A 16913-nucleotide genomic window follows, 5' to 3' on the forward strand; every position below is an offset into this window, starting at 1 on the left:
ATCACGAGTGGACTTACCACCCCTCGTGGTCACCGCTTTAACATTCTCAGAGACAGGAACAGAAGTAGCTATTTGAGCAAGAAGAGATTCAACCTTTTTATTGAAACTTGACTGGTTTTTAAGAGTTGAAGACAAAGTTTCAAGCTTGACATTTAAACTTTCCAGGGATTTCTCATTGGCCAAGAGCTTTTTATTTATATTTTTGTTAATTTTGACTTGGCCAAGAACAAGTTCTCTCAAGGGAGGTTGGTTTGAATTGAAATTTGAATTATAAGAACGATTGTAGTTATTACCTCCCTGAAAAGGTGGACGTGGCTGGTTCAACCCCTGGCCTCCTTGTTGTGGACGGTACCCGTTGTTGTTGTTGTTGAGGTAGGCACAGTTTTCTCGGGTTTCGGGGTAGTCGTTCCCTGAATGTCCATCATTACCATAGACTTCGCACGTGAAGTGCGAACCCATGGCGTAAACGGGAGCATGGATCGGTTGTTTGCTCCCTTCCTCCATCTTCTTGATTAGGAGGTCCAGCTTCACGGCAATCATATCCGTCTCTTTGACGGTATGCATGCCTTTGGTGCGGGGTTGGAGTCGTTCATCGCTCCACCCCTAATTGGAGATCATCTTCTCGACCAATGCTTTGGATTTGGCTATGGTCAGGTCGAGGAAGGCTCCTCTAGCAGCAGCATCAATGTTGGCTCGAGATGTCGTTGTGAGCCCATTGTAGAAGCTTTGCAGGACGAGCCACTCATCCATGCCATGATGAGGACAGGCCAGGATGTATTCCTGCAGCCTCTCCCAAGCTTCTGGGATGGATTCCATCCCTGTCTGCTGGAAACTTAAAATTTTCCCGCATAGGGAATTTGTTTTGCCCAGCGGGAAGAATTTTGCGAGGAATGTCTTGGAGCATTTGGCCCAGGTGTCGATGTCCTTTTCTTTATAAAACCACTATTTTGCCTTCCCCAGGAGGGAAAAGGGAAACAGACAAAGCTTGACAATGTCGGCGGCGACACCCCATATGACAACGGTGTCGCAGAGCTCCAGAAAGTTCTGCAAATGTGCATTTGCGTCCTCGTTCGGCTTGCCACAGAATGGGCTAGCCTGTACCATGTTGATGAGGCTTGATTTGAGTTCAAAGTTCACGTCCCCGACATTGATGTTGGGGCCAGTGGAGACATTGCCGGTGGAGGGGACGGAGAACTCGCGGAGAGTCTTTTCAGCCATAGCCTCAAGAACGAGTGGTGCTTCCGAAATGGGTTTCTGTGCCGGGAGGATAGCGAGAGGAGGAACGACACGAGGTCGTGCCCTTCTCACGAGCCTCTCTGGATTGTCTGTGTAGTTTTCCGGCAGGGAGAAACCAGTCATACACTACCCCTGTCTCCTTTCAAATCAAAAATAAAAGAAGACATAAAGTGACATTAGCCTGAAAGAGTAAAGACTATATCCTGAGTACAAGGTCTAAGTTAATATCAGCACAATATCTTTGTTCACATGCCGTCCCCGGCAACGGCACCAGAAATGCTTGTTGACATTTCTTAGCGCAATCACTAGGAATGGTTAATCCTTAGCAACAGCGCCAGAAATGCCTGTTGGCAGTCCTTAGTGCAATCACTAGAAATGAGGGCGCCGAACCCATCCTAGCAACTGCACCAAAGGGGGTGCAACTCTCGTGGTATAATCAATATGATTACAGATGGATCCGCAAGCGCACGGATATACCGTTGTAGCATTTCACCCGGAGAGTAAGGATATCGTCATTTATTTGTGTCCCAAAGGACGACAGCGGCAAAGGTATTATACTCAACATTAACCATGACATTGTGCCTCAAGCAATAGGCAATGCTCTAACAGGGGTTAGTCCAAGTAAAGAATAAGCAAGGGTAATGCGACACAGCACACATCCACACTCCAAGAGGAAGGAATAAAGCAGAGAAACTATAAAACAAAGAACTACTCTATCCTACGTCAAGTCAGCTGGAGCATAGGCTAGGTTAGGTGTCCTAGTGCTTCTATCCAAAGCTGGGGTCATGTTAGATCATGGTTGGGACTGCAGGTGCCAGGAAAATGGGATAGCGGGGAGAAGGTCCCGTACTGAAGTACAACCAGTTCCGTTACCTCTTTGCATGAACTCCTACACCGAACCCGAACGTCGGGGAGTACGCTAAACGCAACACCACTGTTACACCGGACGGACAGGGCTGTCACCACCTGCCGTCTACCACAGTCACACCGTGGAGCACGGTCATATCCGAAGGATCCCGCATAACCGAGCACCACGCTCGTGTATGAAGTCACTACTCTAGTGCCCCCATGTCTCTCACCCTTCGGATGGACGAGTAAAACACTAGAGCAAGCCCGAAAGCACAACGAACCTCTATCCGTACCCGAATCATCTGGCCTAACCAAGACTGTAGCATAACTTATGAACGATCTAAGCATGGATTGATAAACTATCAAGATAGTAAAGCAACCATGGCAGAACTCTATATTATGAATAGAAGTCTGACAAGTCGGATACAAACCCATACCAGGAGCCGAGGATTGCTCAACGACCCTGAGGACGACTTGCTCGCTAAAGAGAACTAGCCTATCTCCACTACCTAGCTAAGAGAGCAAGAGAGAGGAGAGCATTCTTGGAGAGAATGGAATGAAGTGTGTGTGTGTGTGTGTTGAGAGGGGGAGAGAGGCCCTATTTATACTACTTGGAGGTCGGTTTCCCGCCAACGCATATATGGAAGGTGATCAGGTGCCTTGGCCGTGATTCCTCCTCGAGATGCACCTGGACGCGTTGCAGTCCAGGTTCTGCCGACCCTGGGGGTCGGCCGACCCCACCTGTCAGCTGTTCGTGCTCATCCTTTGCTGGGTGGTTGATTCATTGGATCTTATCCTTATCCTCTAGTGCATCTTGCGTGGAGGCCCCGTTTCCTCTGACATGTGGGCCCTCTTTGTAATGGTGTGACTCCAAATGCGATATTCTGCGTAGTTATGTGGCGTCTGCTGCGTGTTTTCATCTTATTCCGCTCTTGCTCATCTGAAATGTACAAAACTCGAAAACAACTGTGGAGCGAGGTTAGTGATACAAATATGTGAGTAAGGCATGTAGTTTTCCTTTATTATTGAGTATAGTTGAGGGGTGAAAAGGGCACTTAAGCACCGTCAGCAACAGTCCTGTTGGTCCTTCGTAATCCTCCATGTTCGAGTATAGCGTAGAGTCATTGGCCGGAGTCTCCTGACCATTTCAGGGGTAAGCTGGTGCCCGAAGCGAGTATTCTGCCCAAGAGATCAATCTTTAACTCATCCTTAGTGCTACAGTAGGAATCCTCTCCAGGCTTTCCACTTAACCTTGGTGTGTCCTTGAACTGACTAAGTTAGGAGTTAGAGCACACACGTTCCCTGTGGAAATGATACCCTTCAGTACTCTAGGGTGAAAGCTATGATGGTATCCGGGCGCTTGCGGATTTATTCGCATCGTTAAAATACCCAACAGTGCCCTGCTGGCACGAAGAGCTGATCAGATGAGGAAAGATTTCGGCAAAGATCCGCGGAATTTAGTCTGCTCAAAATAGATTTGCGTGCGAATTAAGGATTTGGGCGCTTTGCAGCTTGATCAAATGAGCCAATAGTGTGGCGGAACCACCCAAAAGACTGGGCCCGGGTGCACTGATCATCGTTGCTAGGCAACTCTGACCCAATTCGGCATGCACCGGTAGTGTCAGACCTGTGACAGCCAAGGTTCACCAAACCGGTGGGAACCGGTCCGGTTTGACCGGTTACCGGTCAAACCGGTCCGGCCCGGTTCCGGTTTGGTCCGGTACCCAACCGGCCAAAATTCAAAATTTAAATTTAAATTCACAAAATGAAAAATTCCCAAAAAATTCCTAAAAATACTTCAAGGTGCAATGAATCTAGTAGTGTCAAATTTTCTCAAAAATTCATTCATTTAGTATAGTTTGCGGGGATTTAAAGTTAAATCAAAAAAGAAAAAAGAAAAAAATGGGCCGGCCCATTAAAGCCCACCGGTCAAACCGGTCAAACCGGCCGGTAAACCGGTCAAACCGGTCGGTAAACCGGTAAAACCGGCCGGGAAACCGGTTGCACGGGAGCTATTGAATTTGAATTTGAATTCAAACCGGTCAAACCGACCGGTAAACCGGTAAAACCGGCCGGTAAACCGGTCAAACCGGCCGGTAAACCGGTCGGAACCGGTTGCACGGGATTTTTTGAATTTATTTGAATTTGGATTTGAATTCAACCGGTTTCCACCGGTTACCGGTCAAACCGGTCCGGTAAACCGCTACCGGAGGGCGGCGGTTTGACCGGACCGGTCGGTTCGGTTAACCCTGGTGACAGCTAGACTGTTGATAGGCATAAAATGTTCTAGAGTAAGGGATAGCTCATGGATATACCTTACCTCTCTTGTAACTACCCGAATAGGAGTAGAACTAACTGCAGTACAAAGGAAACTACCCGATCTTGTTATAGTTGGGCTCTAACTGTACTCGGCTAGGACTTTCCATGTAACCCTGTCCCCCCCGGATATATAAGGGCGGGCAGGGACCCCCTCCAAATAATCATCAACACCTAAGGCAATACAAACCACACAGGACGTAGGGTATTACGCAAACTCGCGGCCCGAACCTGTCTAAATCTTTGTGTTCCTTGTTCCATCGAGTTCTAGAGCAGTCGATCCCTACATACAAACATTACTGCTAAGGGTATCCCTGAGCAGGCTTGGCGGTAAACACCGACAGCTGGCGCGCCAGGTAGGCGGTAAACACCAGCGAATTCGATGGCCGGATCAAGCGACGCCAATAATGTGCCGGAGGGCACAACTGTTGTTTTCGGTTCCTCAGCATGCACTGTTGACGGAACGGGAGGCTTCTCCAGCCACCTTGTCACGCCTAATTCTCCTAAGCCGAAAATCAGCTCCCAAGTCACCAACATCCGCGAGTCTGCGGATCTTGACGAAAAAAAGAGTACCAACCGAACTCGATTCGGACAACCCAGAAAATGTGTCAACCCTAAACCGAACTCTCGATTCGGTCGAGTTTGACACAAAATCTGACTCCAAAAAACCCTACTTTTCCAAAACTCTTAGAAAATACTTGAATCGTCTCAAGACGGTAAAACACCCCAAGAATAAAAAACTAAGAACTATTCATCGGAGTAGATCAAGTTTCATGGTCAATCGAGGGCTGCATCAAACTTGCAGAAACCGCTCTCGGCTCACCTACGTCACAGCAGATACCTAAAGCGTTATACCCACCACAGAAAAGGTCGAGTGATATGCTCTCAGGGATCGATCGGGTGAACTCAAAGCTCGCCGACTGTATCAAAATAGCTGAAAGCACGCTGCAAAACATGGGATAGAAAATAGGAGGGGGAATCTGCGGGGGGGTCTAGTGAGACAAACCCCCGGCTTGTTCGGATGGGACCGTCTGTCTCCAGGATACCTCAGAGCCCTTCACCGAAACCTGCTCACACACGAACTCCAGAACCAATCGAGTCCTTGTTCGATCAGGACTTTGATCGCTTCATGAACGGTCTCGAGAACTTTGAGCCATTCGATGATCTCGAAGATTGGTCTGACAACATCGAGCTGTCCATGGATACCATGGGCAATCCACCCGAACACGCTGATGCTCTTTGGGAACTGGCCAAGCTTAAAAAGGGAAAAACCAAAGCTCCAGAACAATCCAGCGATTCAATTTTCGACAAACCTTGGATCAAGAAGCCCGAAGGGCTGACTCCCATCCGATCATGGCTACACTGGATGAACGAGAACGCCCTCCGTGTAGAGATGTTCATCCCGCTTCTCGCTCACCCAAAGCATACATACTCTAGAATCGGTGCGATAACTGATCCCGAATCCAAGTGCTCTTCCAACACGGAGGATGAGCTAGATGATCTAATCCAGTATAGCAAGCAAGTCGAGTCCAACTCGGCTAAGAATCTCAAGTCCGATCAGGACTCCTTCCCTAACTTGGTCATATATGCAACACCGCAAGGACGGACAGTGCACCTTAGAAAGATACAAGATCCCCATGCCTCCGGCTCAAAGCCAACGGATCTACCTTACCAACACAGCGCTCCTCTAGACCCATCCTCGAGCAAACATGACCAAGAAGTTCAAGATCTCTGCCCTGAAATCCTCATGGTTCGTATCTCCGAAGAACCTGAGGGTGATCCTATGGAGCGTCTCAACCTCGACGACTACAACTCTGATGACTTCGATGAGTACCTTTCCGAGAACATAGAAACTACTCCTCCCACAATCACAGAGCCCCAAGCTACTACCAAGCAAGATTCACCTGCCCCTCCTCCGGCAGTGACTGTCACTGTCCAATTGGAAGAGCAACATCCAGCAGAAGATCTCTACGTGCGTCACCGCCTGCTTAACCAAAAGGGGGCATTCAGGCACCAGCACCTCGCTAACAAAACCTACAGAAACAGCAAGGCGACAACTATGACTACTCCAACTGCGACCTCCGCAGTGTGATCAATGTTGGGCGTGACGCGCGCAATATCAATATCTCAAGGAGAAAGGAACGCAAGGAAGTCGAGGCTTATAGCCCTTCTTCCAACTACCACATCCCACCAAAGGCTTCCACACCCTTCAAGAAGCACAAGCCGGTAACCATCAGTACCCATCCTCAGGGTAAACCCCGCACCCCGCACCAAGGAGAATCATCTCAGAGTGGAAACAGGATCAACAAAGTACTGCAATGCAAGTGCTTCATCCACCCAAAGAGCTCTCACACGATCTTTCAGTGTGACTCACTCCGCAAGGCCCTTGGGGCACCACTCCTGAAGGAGACCCTGCTACAAATCTAGTCGACCCCTGCATCGACTAGTTTTATCTTCGTATAAAGTTTTGTTCAGCCTTGTAAACCATTGCTCATGTCTAACGGGCAAGGGGTAGGTCTTAAGAGTCAGAGTCTGTCACTTTACAATTATTGTAGTTTCGACAAATCCAAATAAAAGTTGATTTCCTCCATAAATCGACTACTTGGCTTCCACTCATTTGACCAAAACTCCATCTCGAAAGTCATGCTCAGCATCGGAGCAGCTATCGAGTAGTTTTTATGGTTTACACTCGAGTACCCTTCTGATATTTACGTCTTGGGAAACCTGACGGGGTTCGTACCTAACAGTTCTGTCTTAAGGATTACTCCAGTCCTTGGGTAAAAGGACACCCTACTCGCAAGCCCGAGTAGGTTTTGGATATCCCTTCGACATTTACGTCTTGGGCAACCCGACGGGGTTCGTACCTAACAGTTCTGTCTTAAGGATTACTCCAGTCCTTGGTTAAAAGGACACCCTACTCGCCTCGCTCAAGTAAGTCTTGGATATCTTTTTGACATTTACGTCTTGGGCAACCCGATGGGATTCGTACCTAACAGTTCTGTCTTAAGGATTACTCTAGTCCTTGGTCAAAAGGACACCTTACTCGCCTCGCTCGAGTAAGTCTTGGATATCTTTTTGACATTTATGTCTTGGGCAACCCGACGGGGTTCGTACCTAACAGTTCTTTCTTAAGGATTACTCTAGTCCTTGGTCAAAAGGACACCTTACTCGCCTCACTCGAGTAAGTCTTGGATATCTTCTTGATATTTACGTCTTGGGCAACCCGACGGGGTTCGTACCTAACAGTTCTGTCTTAAAGATTACTCCAGTCCTTGGTTAAAAGGACACCCTACTTGCTGGCTCGACTAGGTTTTGGATATCCTTCAGCATTTTCGCCTTGGACAACCCGACGGGGTTCGTACCTAACAGACATGCCCTAAGAGTTACTCCAGTCCTCAGGGAGGACACCTCACTCGCCCTGCTCAAGTAAGTTTGGGATATTTCTAGAATATTCACGTCTTGGTTAACTCGACGGAGTTGAATCCTACTAGTCCTATTCTAAGAAATCAATCCAGTCCATAGGACATACTACTCGATATGATCAAGTAGTTTGGGATATTTTCGCAACAGTCGTACACTATCTGGGCAACCAAGCAAGGTCTATCCTAGCTGGTCAACTGCGAAAATCCCTCAAGGAATACAGATAAGTTCTTGATACTCTAAAATAGGTTGACACGAGTTTCCTGCTTGCTCAATCTGCTATGGGAACCATCGTTACAGAATCTTTTTGCCTCAAGTACTTGACGGGTACTACTCGCTTGCTTGAGATACAAAAAGAAGTTCTGGTTTCCCTTAGCATTCTGAGTAACTGTCGAGAGCTTTCTTGTCCTCCTATCTATCAAGGAACATCTTAAAGCTCCTAAAGTACTCGATAAGAGTTCTCCCCATGCTTGGACAACAAAGTCCATATTAGCTTTGTTCTAACAAAGAATTTCCTTCAAAAAGGAAACCTGCTTTGAGCTAAGGCTCTTTATAGTGCTTTTCCCACTTGGTTAATCCTGCAGGATTCAATCCTAACCGGTCAGCACCATGGTTTTGATCCAGAACCACGCAAACTCGATCCTATTCGAGAATACTTTGCCCTCCAAGGCTTCAACGGGTACAATTCATGGTACCTACTATTATAACTGAGTAGGCGTGATACTGCCTACACTCAGGATCCTCGAGTACAACTACTCGACACATCAAAGGATTCCTCAATCCTAGTACAAAATAAGTACTTGACATTACACAAATATTCAACATTTGTTCCAAAGTACTTCTGGCTCTTACGCCAACTCAATTACAATAAAAAGTTCAAGGAGACTCAGCCTTGTTCAAGGACTCTACAATTTGATCGGCCACCCTGGAAGTCTCCGCCAAATACTGACGGAATTGATCATCCGTACAGTCATCTTTGGCTCCCTTCCCAAGCGTGTCCAGGCGAGTGGTTGGCCAATAAGATTTCACCAGCCCAAGTACGTGACCTACGTACTGGCGGGTGATGGTGGAGACAAACCTCTCGAAGGCTCTGGGCACTTTACGAAGCCTCCCTGCCAGTGTGAGCGGTTCATCTCCATCCCTTTCTGGGATTTCCATGGCCTCGGCTACCTCCAGGGTGGCATCCCTGACTTCTCTCAGCTGCACAAGTTCTTGGTGCATCGAGTCTCGTGACTCCGACAAAGTTTTGAGCTATTGGAGAATCGACGCTGCTTCCCGATTAGAGTCCTCCTTGATCTTCTTGAGCTTCTCTATTTTATCTGCGTTTCGGTACATAAGAATCTTTAGATCCAGTACCAAGCTTTCCTGAATCTTTAAAGATTTTGCACAAGCTGTGTACTCGATAGAAAGAAAATCTTATAAACACCAAGCAGACCTACTAGTCGAATGCATAGCACATGTTAAAGACTAACCTTTTTTGGACTGGGAGAGCTTTTTAAGCTTCCCCACGAGAGCAATCTTCTCAGACGAGAGTGTTTTTACCCTCTCTTTCAGAGCATTCAGCTCTCTCTCATCCTGGGACCGGCCACCCTCCCGTCATCGCTTCCTGCAAAAACAAACAGATCAATATATCACTCGATTTATGATAAAGTACTCGATTTACTCGACTACTTACCTCAAGCAGCTTGAAAGCAAGCTCCACCTTCTCTCGTGGCAAGTCACTTCCCGATGTGACTGGGGAAGTACTCACCTCCAATTCAGATACAACCCTTCTAGGCACATCCTCGATCATCCCGAGAGTATTCGCTGTGTCTTGGGAATCTAGAGGAACAATATGCTACTTAATCAAATTAAGAGCAGGAAAAAGAGATATTTTTCCTATGGAGGTGATACAAGCATACCTGTAGGGCTCTCCTTGAGCTGCTTATCATCACCGCCGCTGGGAAGCTTCCCGCCTTCTCCCTCTTCCAGAAGCCTATCGCTTCCGCCATCCTTTGGGACTTCCTCATTGGCTTTATCAGGATCCACCAAAGGAGAATCCCGAAGCATGGAGTCGACCATAGCTTCCGCATTTTGAGCACTCATTTCAGGAGTGTTTGGAGGCTTCTCCAGTGATGATTTGGAGACCGAGCTGTTCTCAGCTTCCACACTCGTCTCCAGGATTGCGTCGCTGAAAAAATAAGTGTTGTTGTAACACTACACGATACACAGTCAAAATCTACAATTACAAGTTTTAAGGAACTTACGTGGGAGCTCTTTTCAGAGCAAGATCATTGATGCCGAATTTGTGAGTAGGCTTCACAATTACGGCCCGCTTACCCGCATCAACGGTTTTAGTTACATCGGAACTACTGGCTGTAAGAGTAACTCTGGTCCCATTTGACGGGTCTACTATGGTGGAAGCGACAAACTGCCCCACCACAGTATCATCCCCAGATGCCGATGTCCGTGGCATTTTAGCCACCGGACTTGAAAAAGCAAAACACAAGATCAGGAAGTCGAAGACAAAAGTACTCGATTGAAAAATAACTAGCCAGTTACCTATTGCTAGTAGTTTGGGAGGAACTGCTTCGCTTCCCAACAGTCGAACGAGTACTCATTGGATGACTTGCATGAGTATCTTCGATTCGGCTGGGATCATGCGCCCTAATATCATCCCCACCAGATTCCACAGCTTCTGCATTAGCAGTATCATCATCAGAACTAAACCCCTCAATTTCTAAAGAATCTTCAGAAACAGGCAGATAAGCACTCGGAATGAGATGGGACGGGCGAAAAATGCCTGGCAAAGGAGGACTACTCCTATAAACATTAACATCATCCTACAAAAGGATAAGGAAAAATTGTCAATGGCAACAATAAAGTACTCGATATCATAAATCGATTACTTATCACTCACATCCTTGCCAGGATTCAGCGCCGAAAATGTGTTGAAGAGTTGCAGAACTTGTTCCACCTTCTCGAATAGGCGTTGTATTCGACGAAGGGCTCCTCCGTTGGAGATCTCTTCCTCCGAACACTGCGATGGATCACCTCTCCCTCGATACTCGAAACCGAAAGTAACTAGAGCTTGGAGAGGCTGGATTCTACACTTCATCCAGTCAAAAGCCACAGACTCTCCACTTATCCCTTTTTGCTTCAGACTTGCAATCATTTCTAGCAATTCTGGAATCTGGCTTATATCAATAGGCTTCTTCAGCCATTTAGCCCGCTGAACGGGAGGGCCAGTTAGGATGGACGGAAGGCTGTTTTCCTAATTTTTGACATAAAACCATCTTGACTTCCAGTTGATTACCTTTTGAGACAACTTATAGGGAATATAAACCCTATCCATTCTCTGTCTCAATTGAATTCCAGCTTCGCCAACCACATCTAAACTAGCCGAATTGGGCTGAGGCTTAAGATGGAAAAGGTGATGGAAAAGATTGAAATAGGGCTCGATACCCAGATACGCTTCGCATAAATGTACGAAAACAGACATATGCACAAAATAATTGGGGGTAATATGATGAAGCTGGATCCCATAATAATATAGAAGTCCAGAAAAGAAATTAGAGCTGGTAAGACTTAACCCTTGCTCAAAATACGGAACAAATCCAATAATCTCGCCTGTATTTTCGTACGGACGAGCATCACCAAATGCAGGACGCCACTAGACTACTAATTCTGATGGCAAGAAGCCCTGTTTGACTAAGGATTCCAAGTCAGATCTGGAACACTTACTTGGTTCCCAGCCTTCATCACGGGTTGGCTCTGCAGCCACACCCTTCCCCTTGGTCGCCTTCTTGGGAGCCATCCGGAAATCAACGGATCGCTTCACGTGCAAAAACTGGCGGAAACCCTAGGGCGAGAGTGGGGAGCAAAGGGGAGCAAGAATTTTAGATTTGAAGCTTGAGAGCAAAGACAGATCTAAAGCAGTATAAACAAGTGGCAGCCGGTGGGGTAAAACCTAAGTTACCGTTTCATTTTATAATGGCGGTGGCAGCATGGTAAAAACACCCAACAGGCCAACAGTCCGTTGCAAATAGCGGAAAACACGAGATTTTCTGAGACATTCTTTTTTCTAAAGATTACATTCTGGAAAAAGAAAACACTCGCATCCCTAGTCAACTACTCGACTTTCCTTTCCTTAACTAGGATTACATTCTAGAACAAGGAAAACTACTCGACACAGTACAATTACTCGATATTACAACTCGAGTACTTTTTCCTACCTAACTTTACAAATGACCCGGGTCTGCACGCACACTTCTTGGCTTCCTGGGAAGCCTACTGCAGCTAGATCGGCCCGAGGCTGTGACAAAGTACAAACTTGTTATTCCCATCAAGGTAATAATGATACTTGTACTCTGGGAGAAAAGTTTCCAGAGTATGGAGGCAAATTACAGTAATCACCTCACAAGTTCTCTTGTAGCATCTTCTGGAGAAACTTCTCCCTCTCCCAGAATACGTTGTGATAAGATTAAGTCTCCTGACCAGAGATGTCTGTTCTTGGGCACCCAGAAACAGGCAACCCAAGGATGTGACACAACAAGACTCAACCCAGCGACGCCAAATCTGCCTCATTGGAAGATGCAAGGACATGATGTCCAAAATGGATCCGATGAGAGCATTGTGGATGCAGGATGAGGTAGCAGGGACTTCTCTTGTCACTCGCAAGTTCTCTTCTGGCATATTTTGCTGGAAAGGACTACACAAACTTCAGGAGGGCGAGAGCAAGAACACCAAGGATAAGCCATGGTTGCTACACTTTGGTGCTTTTGGCAACGGCCTCTCTGCCGCCTTTTATAGCCACAAGGGGGCTTACTGAAGGAGAACCCATGACTCAACAGTGCATGTTTCACAGACGCATTCATGGCAGTGTTTATAGCAGCAGTTGCGGATGCAGTCAAAGATGCAATAATGTAGATTCTCCAAACAGTAATGTCCCATGTGAGCACTGAATAAAGAACCGTACATCTCGGGTTTTATTCCTGAAGTTATTTCGGGTGCAATCAGTGTGGCGTATCCAATTGTATCATTTTTCTTGGATTTTACCCGAAAAAGAGGTCTTTTCGGATACCGAATCTGATGAATCCTGCAAATAATTCGAATGGTAAAATCTGATGCCACGTCTTAAATCCTTAATTCCAAATCTACGCTCGGGGGCTACTCGCAGCAAGAGGGATTTTGATTTAAGGATCGGGGGGTGCGGGATATGGGCATCAGAGATTTATTTTTCAAATTTTTTTGAAAATAAACAAGAAAAAGACTGAAGTGACCCTTAGCCTGATTCTGCGATTCAACCTAAGGCTCGGGGGCTACTCCATATGGAGCGCTGTAACACCCGGTTTATAAAAGGACATAAACCGAGCAATCATATACGTGCCAGGATCAAGTCACACGTATATACAACAGAATGAATAGTATATCACAGCACATATCACGTAAAAATATGTAATAAAGCGAGTACGAATGTTATTTATTACATTAATGACAAAAATGTCTGATACAGCGGAAGCGAAGTACAAATACGATAAAAACTCTCCGAAGCTGAGCAGGGCGCCACAGGGACGTCGACTGGGAGACGAACGCCTAGAAGTCCTCGTATTCCTGGTAGCGTTGAGCGAACTCCCTCATGTCGGCAGGAACTGAGCAGCAGTAGAGTATCTAAGAGGAAATAGTAGAGAAGAGGCAAGAGTGAGTACACAACTTGTACTCAACAAGTATAACACAAACTATGAGGCTCTAAGGTTGGCTGACTCAACTGCATTAGCTTTTAAGTCTTGGCAAAATTTTATTAAAGCTATTTACTACGAGTTGATGAATTACCATTAACCCAGTTACATAGTAATTAATCAGAATTAATTAAGAAACTACTGAGAACCAAATCGAACCAAGCCACCCGGGGAAACCTGCCTCGTCAAAGGAAGATAACCCCACTAATCAAAAGGAGGATCTGGGCCGCTCATAACCGTGAGCACGGTTAGTATACCAGTTTTACACTCTGCAGAGGTTGCACATCTTTACCCACAAGTCGTGAGCTACGCTAGTTGTTCATCACACTTCTTTAGATGAGATTACTAGCAAACTCACTACGAGGCCGTTACAAAGAATCTCGTTGGTAAGGCGTAACCGCGAAGAGTTGGATCGTCGATGATGGGGCCCACCTCACGGGGGTACAAGCATAGGTGCGCAAACCAAGCACAGACCAAGCCGGAGGAGCAGGGACCATTGAAGCTTACCACACTTTGCCCCGCAGGTAAGTTACTCGAAACCAAAAAGACCTAATTAGTAAGCCAAGACCGTCCCATTCCAGTCTTGTGGTAGCGCTGTTGTCCCAGGTTGTCGCTCTGTGAACCGATCCTTATGGACAGTGGCCAACCAAGCACTAAGCACCGTGCTGGCCCCCTAAACCATGTTTCTAACAAAAACCAATTTTAACGAGACGTGAGCCACTCAACCCAACACAGAGGGCCACTCTCAGAATTAAGTTGCATATACCATTAATCAAATTAATTAAAAAAAGACCAAGTGTGTTATAGCACGGCACCTAGCACAACTAACCAAAATGCAACCCAAAGGATATATATAAAGGATATAAAGTGGCTAGGAAATCCTTATAGGCATACAATATTTAAATGCAGTATGAAATTGTATTTAAAAGTGATAGGTTGTCCATGTTATACTTGCCTTCCTCGTACTGCTCCTGCTGCTGCTCAAACTGGTCGAAAGATGGCTGCTCCGGGTACTGGTACTGGGGCTCCTCAGATGGATCAACGTCTACTCACGAACACATGACCAAAACAAGGCACAACAATAAGCATACAAGCAAACACTAACAAAAGCTAAGAAACAGTACATCAATACATAGAAATAGCACACTAAACTAGTCTAAAACTATTCTATGTGTTACAACGATCGCGTGGATATAAAGAACGCCTAAAACGGAGCTAGAACGCAAAATCTAGGCCAAAAACAAGTTCTAGGGGCTTATCTGCGAGAAAAACTAAGTTCTAGGGGGTTTTCTGCAAAAACCGAGGGCCTAAATGTAAATAAACCTTAGTTTCAAGGGCTAACCTGCAAAACCGATGGCTCTGGACGGCGGGTTCTATTCTGGGAAAGCTCAGGGGGGTCCGTGTAAAAATCTGGGCAGATCTGTAAATACTTTTGAACAGACTTGGAGTGCGGGTTGATTCTTCTAAAGTGCAGGGGCTCTTTACAAATGAACCAGGCCGAACCAGTATCTTTGCATGTTGGCCGTTGGATCGCGATCGCGTGGCTCTGGTTTGATGGGATCCGGATCTAATCAGGGCCGTTCACCTCAGATCTGACTGCCCAGATCAGATCCGCGTGAGGGCGGCGGCGGAGCTCACCGGGGAAACCTTTCCCGCGGCAGCGCGGCTTGGGAGCTCGCTGGAGATGCCCAATCTGGCGCTCTGGGGGTCAATCTGAGTGGGGCTTTGGCCTGGGATGGAGTACGCGGCATGCGTATCCACCTGGGCCTCGTGCGCGGGGCGGGGAGGCTCGGGGCGGTGTGTGAGGCGGTGGTGGCGGGTCTACGCGGCGGCGACGCCGGTGTGCGCGCGTGCGAGCTGTGCTGGGCTCGGGTCCGACTGGGGTTTGGTCGAGGAGCGAGCGCGCGGCCAGACGAACTCGTCCAGGGGCTCTAGGAGGCACGTAGGGGCACTGGCGTGGCGTGCGGCTGTGCAGGGCGGCGCTGGCGGCCGTGGTTTGCCGGCCGACTGTGTTCTAGGTGCGGACGGGGCTACGGGCCTAAATATCCATCGCAAAAGAAAGGAGGGGCCGACGTGAAGCTCACCGAGGGGTTGTGGTGGCCGGAGTTGCGGCGTAGGGAGGTCGTCGGTGAAGTCCGGCGACGGGTCGGCGCGGAGCTCGGTGACGGAGTCGGTACGGGGGTGCTCCGGGCTCCTGGGCTCCACGGTTTGATGTGTGGAGTCCCTGCGAAGCCAATGGAGGAGTCAGCTTGGCCGGAGTGGCACCGACTGCGGCCAATTGCCACGGCGGATGAGCTCACCTGAGATGGCGTCCGGGTTCGATTCCGGTGATGCTCGGACTGGAGTCGGGGCTAGGGGCTTCGGTGGTGTTCCTGACGTCGAGGCGGGGCTCCTGGGGTGGTTGGCAGGGGCCGGAAGGCTGTGGCGGGGCTGGTCCGCGGTGGCGCAGAGGAGCCTGTGCGGCGGAGCAAGGCGAAGACGGCGGCTAGGGTTTGAGACGGCAAGGGCATAGAGGTGAGGGTGCAGGGGGGTCCGCTGGGGCCAATTAAAGGGCAAGCGCCGGGGATCGCGGGGTGCAGCGGGATAAGGATCCCGGCGAACTCGCCGGTGTTATCGGGCACGCCGTTGCGCGGCGGGGAGAAAGGAAAGGGAAGGTGGAGCCACTGATGGGTGGGGTCCATGCGTCGGTGAGAGGGGCAACGGGCGTGCGGGAGCGTGCGGGTGACGCAGGTGTGCGGGAGCAGGCCGGCGCGAGCTGGGCCGAGGTGTGGGCCGGTGCGAAGCCGTGCTGGCTGCCTAGGTCGGGCCGAGAGGGAAAAAAGGGAGAGGGGTGAACTGGGCCCGCGGGATGCTGCTGGGCCAAGAACAGGGAAAGGCCAGGCTGGATTACTGGGTTGGGCTGCTGTTGGGTTTGGGGTTTGCTGGGTTTTCTTCTTTTCTATTCTTTTCCTTTTGAAACTAACTCAAACTAAATCTATTCGAATTCAAATTCAAAATTTGAATTCAACAACCTTATGCACACAAGCAAATAAAATAAATGCTCCAGCATGAATGCAGCAACAAAGTTTAACCTATGATAAAATTTTAATTACTTGAGGAACAAAATTGGTTTAAATGCAATACTAAACACATTAAACCTTAGAAAATTAAATAAAGCCAATTAACTTTATTATAAAATGCTGAAATTTAAACTAGGGTGTTACAAGCGCGAGTATTTCGCACACCATATATGATCAAGATTTCAGGGCTTGAGCACCTCACAGCCTCGAAGCAACCAGAAGTACTTGGAGGACTACTCGACGTATCTGAAGGAAGGCCCTAAGCAACCAGAAGTGCTAACTTGAAGCCTTCTCTTGGTTTAGAGTTGTCTTAGAG

At 47.8% G+C, this 16913-nt stretch overlaps 1 non-coding gene across 1 annotated transcript; it reads left to right on the top strand.

The window, feature by feature from the left end:
• The first annotated feature begins 748 nt into the window (after positions 1 to 748).
• LOC120680313 lies at positions 749 to 850 on the top strand. The gene has a single exon (XR_005677585.1). It is a non-coding gene; the product is annotated as a small nucleolar RNA R71 (small nucleolar RNA).
• Positions 851 to 16913: the final 16063 nt, after the last annotated feature.

Source organism: Panicum virgatum, chromosome 6N, assembly GCF_016808335.1.
Source record: "Panicum virgatum strain AP13 chromosome 6N, P.virgatum_v5, whole genome shotgun sequence".
NCBI classification, from domain to species: Eukaryota; Viridiplantae; Streptophyta; class Magnoliopsida; order Poales; family Poaceae; genus Panicum; species Panicum virgatum.